Below are 7,308 nucleotides of genomic sequence, written 5' to 3'. Positions count from 1 at the left end.
TCGTGATAGTGATAGGAGATGCATTGATGATTATCCTTGGCTATAATTTGAATCCTACAATTTGAAATCAATCAAGCATCTACAACCCATTTTTTATGTTGATAGCAATTTAACTTTCCTGTGTATAGTAATTATTCAAGAAACATCCTTCAAAATATAATTTATGAATGTCTAATCTGCTTCACTGAAGCTTTTCCTAAAACTTACATGTAAATCATTGATGCAAAAAACTAATATCATTACCTCTCTCTTGATCGGTAGGTTTTCCTATCATCCTAGTTTTTAAATTCAGCTTACCTTGTGGATCTTTATGTTTGATGAGTATTGGGTCAGTGGTTGTCCAACTACTTCCATGATCCATCCTAGGTATTTTCTCACACAGAAAAAATTAGTGCTTAATTTTTCTATAATGTATTTGGCCTTATTAGTGTCTTAACATCATTTGGTAGAATTAGAATGTATGGATGAACTTTGAGTTACAAGCTCTAATTTAGGAATGGGTAACTGTTTATAATGGGTTAGGAGCTTTGAGTTTTAGCAATCTAGATATTTAAGTCAAAAATAAAGAAAACAGTTTAGAATTGATGTCTCCACAACTGAAATTTACCTATTCATGCTCTATGAGACAATTTAAGCACCCTTACTTTCATACCCCACCCCTTTTTCAAAAAGCCCAAAAGTAATAGTATTTTTTTGTTATTTGTGACTTGGCAATGTAGTAAAAGTTACCCAACCATAGCCTATAGTTCTAATCTTCATTTAATGTTTTGAAGATGTGTTTTGGAGTTGTAAGTTGATAGTTCCAATTTAAGCCAAGTGGATTTTCATATTTTATTTTTAGTTTTATATTTCACAAGACTATCTCTATTTTGTAATGTGCACACTAGGTGCGATCATTCATTTCATCCTTGATCAAATATCTCCTTGAAGCAATCTAATCAGACATGGTGTTGCATGTTATATTTCATAATTGAATTGTGATGGAAGTATGATATTTGGGACTTTGTTAAATGAATTAGTATCCTTTCTTTTCCTTTCATAGAGATCCATTGACACCAATGTCATGAATTCCTTCAATCAAACAATTCATGTTCTTTGTACATGTTTTGACCATCTGGATTAAAACATTTCATAGCAAGTTGATTGTGTAGAGAAGTTGCAGGTGTATCACATGCACTGAGCCGATAGAGTCAAAGCCATTTTTGACATAAAAAATTGTGTATCATGCTTTCCCATATGCATGTCCATCAATCAGCATTCTAAGCTCTATTTTGGGCATTCTATCAAAAAAATTGATATCTTACTAATCCCATTGCACTATGCATTTCAAGTGCCAAGTTTTGTCTTTACTAAGGCCATTGAACGGTCAACAATCTCTTTGATGTTTCTTGCATTTTCATTGTACATCTGTGCACTATCTCCATGAGTCCATGTTTTGTCCTTAGCCTTTTTGCAATAACCACATGATCAATGATTTCCAAATAGTGCCAACATACTATGTGGAAAGGCCCTTTCTAGATCATATTTCAATGCAACAATTTATCAAATGATGGTGCTTTGAGGGGACTTTGATCATCTTCAACCATGTGACTTTGGCTCATTGCTTCAAATTTCTTAGAGGATATAGAAACTTACTGACTGTAAACAGTAAGTATGTTCTTAAAAAAAAACCATAGTCACTATAAACAGCAGGTATGGACTTAATGCATATTTCATGAGTTTTGGTTCATAAAAACCCATACTCATCAGCTTGAATTTTTTTTTTAATACCCAATGCATTGAGGTGACGCTTACAATTTGAGTTCATAACAACCATTTCTCATCAACTTAAAATGTTTGTTTAGTACCCATTACATTGAAGTGACACTTACAAGGTTGAAGTATTGCAACTTCCTAGAAGGTCTGCCTACTCAATTCTGTGATGATCCAACTTTCCTTGACCATAAAATTTTCCCCAAGATTAAGCCTTCTTAGCTTGCCATGCCATTTGCAAAACCTTCAACAAGTTATGTGCCTTATTGTAGAATTGCAAGGTTATTTTGTGGGTGATGATGGTGCAGACCATGGGCATATCATGATAATAGTTGAAGGATGGAACACATGGAATAAATCTAATATATTTATTTGTAGGTACATGAGGACAAAGAGCAAAAGGTACAATCTAGTTGCAGGGTTTGCTATTGGAGTACTTAAAGACTGGAAGAAAAGGAAGAAGACTACCAATCCAAAGGGACTTGGATTGCTTTGATCCTTGGGAGAATGATGTAGGAGCATCAAGGTCAAGGTTGAAGGCATGAGAAGATATTAAGGTCTCAAGATAATCAACATGACCATGTTAGAACATTTGATGTAATAAGACCCTGTGAAGGTCCTTTTTGATATGTTTGTAATGATTAAAGTTCAAGTTATTAGCCATTCTTGGCATCAAGATGAAAGGACAAGGGTCATTTATGTAATTTAGTAAAATTTCATGGGAAAAGGGAGTCCTAGAATGTACTAGGTTAGATTGATTTGTAATTAAGTGAAATCTAAATTCTTCTTTTGACCCTTAGGCTAACCCACTTAGGCCTATTTTTGAAAAAAAATCACTTGCAATTATTTCATGGCTGAAATTGTAATGATCTTAGGCTCATGATTTTTTGAGATTTACCCATCTTTTGAGCTCACATGTTCTTGATTGAAGATTGCATTAATATGTTTCAATCTTTTAGTCATCTTCATTAGTCAATGCATTAATCAGATTAGTCATGGCATGTTGCTATTAGCACCTAAGTAACGTTCAGCTTGTGACATCTCTTTGAGGCATTTTGCAAATAACTAAGATACATTGTCTATAAATTCACATTTTGCAAACATCTAGGCCTTCTAGAAATTATAATGTGCTACTGGAGGAACATGGAGGTGTGAATATCCAAGATTAGGATAACACTCCCATGAAAGAAGATGATAATGTACCAGAGGACATGATTGAAGAAGATGGTATTAGGGAAGGTGATGAAGAGGCTCACAATGATGGTACTAGCGAATCTGATAATAATGATGAAGGTGGTCTTGATATACCTTTACTTGAGAAGGCACACAAGCCCTTATACAAAGGCTCCCAAACAACTCTACTATTGGCTATAGTGTTGTTGGTGAACTTAAAAGTTATGAATAGTATATCCAATGTAGCAATGTCATGTATGCTAAGGTATGTCAATTTTGTCATCTTCAATGTTACCATACAATTACTATTCCTTATATTAACAATGCATATTTTTTGTTGTAGGTTGATTAGTGAGTTTTTGTTACCACCATCAAGATTTGCTACAAATATAAGCACTCTTCTATCAAAGAAAGGTGATTCTGGGCCAAGGTTGAAAACATGATTGGCATACCTTCTTCAAGGTAAGTCATGTTTTCTATTTACAGTATATTTGTAAGATTGAATGTAGTACCAATTGCATTATTTAATAATATATTAAAATGATCATTTTTTAATGATTGCAGTTTGTCCTACATCTATGCCTTCCACAATAGTTTGAAAATAGTATTAAACAAGTTATATATGATCTTGTAAAATACATGAAGTTAGAAGAGTATTTTTTCTTAGATTTGTAGCTTTTTATCTAAAATCTATTGTATAATTTTATTTGAAATCTCCTTTATGTGTTTTTGTGTGTTGAACCTCTTTTAGGTGGTTATCACCTAAAGAAATTGATAAAAAAGATATAAATTACTGGAAGAGAAAAATTTCACAGCTTATGTGTGAAATGAAAAAGTGTTTACCTCCAATGTTTTTCAATGCTCAAGAACACTAACTCATACATCAAGTTGAGGAGATTGAATTGTGTTGACCTATACAAGCTAGATCAATGTGGATGGTTGAGAGGCACTTGAAATTAATGAAGGGCTTGGTTCAACAAAGAACACATCCTGAGGGTTCTATGATAGAGGGATATATGATATACCAGAACATGGTGTATATCACTGAATATCTTCCAAAGTTTGTAGTAGGTATCCATGTAGATCGCATTTGGGATCCCAACTGTAATGACAAATTCAAAGGGGAGTACCTAATGGGGAAAGGTAGATTGAGGAGGGTGAGAGGTAATTATAAGTTTTTTTTTGTAATTTAACAATTCTTATCCATCATCAATATATATAAGTTGTTTCTAATTGGTGTAATTGTCTTCTTTATAGTTGTTCATGAGTGGGATGCACTACACTTGTTTATTGCAAACAATCTTGATTGAATGACAGTATGGATTGAATAGTCTCAAGAAAATGGTTGCTCATTAACATGGGATGGTGTTGCCTTGTTGGTTAAAAAATCTCATCATAATTGAGATCACAATGTTACGCCAATGGTACTTGATCTAATAAATGGCTTAAGAGATACAAAGGTATGCATAAGATTACTAATCATGAGACATAAGTTTAATATCAACTCACAGATCAATGAGAAGATTCTTGACATGTTTGAATAATTGTAGGTCAAACACCACAAAGCTATGTACTACCATGGCTATAAATTCTGCACAAAAAAGTTAGATGAAATGAAGAAAACATGTCATTCTGGGATAAGTGTTGTCTTCGCGATCACCAATATTTCATCTAGAACTAACATACATCCTCAAAAATTTGAAAATTGATACTATGGCATTTTGGATGATATACTTGAGTGCAACTTTAATTCATTCAAAATAGTTCTATTTTTCACCAAATGGTTTAGGTTACGACTGAATCAAAATGATCCTGATAGGACTATTATTGAACACGATAATGGATTTACTATGATTAATACAAGGTCATTTGAGCCAGTCAGAGATGAGTCCTATGTTCTTCCAAGCCAATATGAGCAAGTATTTTACTTTGGTGTTCCACACAAACCAAGTTGGTCATTTGTTGTTAGACATGACCTAAGAGGAAGGCCAGTAAAGTATAATGTGATCAAAGAAGCACAGGAGGAATTAAATGATTATCAGGAACGACAGTTACCCAGTGATGATTTTGGTCATGCTAATGATAATGGTGATAATGATGATGATGATGCTAATGACGATCATGATCGTGGTGATGAAGATCGTGATGATCATTGCGATGATGGTCATGGTGATGATAGTGATCAAGAGGATGATGATGGTGATGAAGATGGTGGTGGTGACAATGATGATGATGATGATGACATGGATGAAGATCATGATGATCAATGAAATGTCCAAGTAGGATCAATGTCAACTATGATGGGGTCTTGTATGACCAAATATTTCTTTCCAAACCATATGTGCACATATAAAAAATAAGTAGAACATGTCAAATATTTTTTTAGATATAAACATTAGTTATGCTAAATTTTTAACTTAAGACAAATGATTTACATATACAATCTACCTTATTATTAATATTTTTTTGGTAAGTCTATTACTTTAATTTTGCTGTTGATTTCTAAGACTTACTAATTTTTTTCCTAGGGCGATATGGATGCACCATCTCAGACACCTTCAATAGAGGTAAACATTAGTTATTGTAAATTTTAATGTTAATATAGAAACAAATTTCATATTATTATGTTCTTTTCTTTATGGCTTTGGAGTTATTTTGATGAATGTATATGAACATTTGATGTCACAAATGATAGGAAAAAGCTACAATGATCGCTGATCAAATGCAATCTGAAATATGGGCATCATATCTACATGACATTGGCCTTAGTACTGATCCTATATTCATCACCCAAAAAATTATGCAAAGATACACTGATGAAATTATTAACATTATCATCAAGGGTGACAGAAGTGAGGAGAAAGAGGCACTGAGAATAGAATTGAACCGTAGAATCCAATCTTTGAAGGTAAATAGTAATTCGACTAAAGCAATAATAGAAGTTCAATAGATATTAATATTTTATAGTATCTTATGAATTATGATCTCTAATTTTATGTGTTCTTGTATAGACATATGTGCCAGTTGCGACATCACATGGTGAACATGGTTAGGGTTGTTGCGCAGTACCTTCGTGTAAGTAACACTTTGTTTTGATCAACGTTATAACACTTACCTTTTTTTTTGTGGACGTTTCTCACTAGTATCCCATTTGATCTTTATCCATTGCAAATGTCTTTGCTAACAATATTCTATTCTTTAGCTCATGATGAAGTGTGGACTCCTCCTTCAATTGGAGGTCCACTATTGTCTGCTGCATTGTTGGCAATAAGGACCATGCAAACATCATCATATATGCCCACTAGAACTGGTAAAACCTTGTTTTGCTAAATTTCGTAATGTGCTATATTTTGTAATGTCTTTCTACAAGTTGATGAACAATGAAGTAGCATATTAGTACTTAAATGATGTCTACAGAATCCTGTATACACACAAACACATGCATACACACACCACACATACATACATACATACATACATACATATATACCCACACATAGAGAGACATGGACATAGGTAGGGAGGTAGAGCAATAGAGAGTAGTACTACTGAAGCTGATCCATTTCCTAGAGCAACTCATGTGATTAGTACTGGTTCGTATGAAGGGACATTGTTGCTGAATAAGAAAACTATGTTTCCATTAAAAGAATGAAAGCTTCCAGGTGCTTTAAAATTGATATTATTTAAAGTGTAAATTTAGTTTACTTTTACATTACTCATTTTTGACTAATAAATCCTTTATCTTTTTGTAGGTAATAATGCTTTCTTTGAACATCTTTTTCATATGACATTGAGACTATTTGGACCCACCATACGTAAAAGGTATGTAGTTTCATATCATCACTGCATAATTTTTCTTTTCTTCTATTTATTGTAATATATTAAAGTTATTGATCTAACAATCTATTTGTTTTTAAAAAGGTGGAATTTACAAAATGTGGAATCAAAAAGTCAGCTAATTGCATCTATTGAGGAGAAATTTGGGAAAAACATTTTTGACACTAGTCTACTTCTAAAAAGAGCAAGAAAGCATATAAAGACTATGAGGGATCAATATAGAAGGGCTCTTAAGGATAACCCAAAGTACGACTGTCCTCCTATGATTCCGCCGATGGAGTGGAATGAAATAATAGAAGATGCAAAGGAGAAAAGGTTATGTGAAGATAGAGATAATGAAGCAGCACAGGGTAAAAAGAGGTATGTCATTATAGTATTAAGTACATTGTAATCATGCACTAAGTATTGATATTTGTAAATATATAATCTAAGATGTTTGAAATTGTTCATAGATTGCAGGATGCATTTATGGTTACAAAAGCGAGAGTAGAAAAGGTCGGCCAACACAAACTAGGCTCTAGTGGCTATATGAATCTGCAGTCTCGA

This window comes from Cupressus sempervirens, chromosome 3 (genome assembly GCF_028749045.1).
Source record: "Cupressus sempervirens isolate cs-2001-9-10 chromosome 3, ASM2874904v1, whole genome shotgun sequence".
Lineage (NCBI taxonomy): Eukaryota > Viridiplantae > Streptophyta > Pinopsida > Cupressales > Cupressaceae > Cupressus > Cupressus sempervirens.
The sequence above is the reverse complement of the archived record's forward strand: the minus strand, read 5'-3'. Positions refer to the sequence as shown.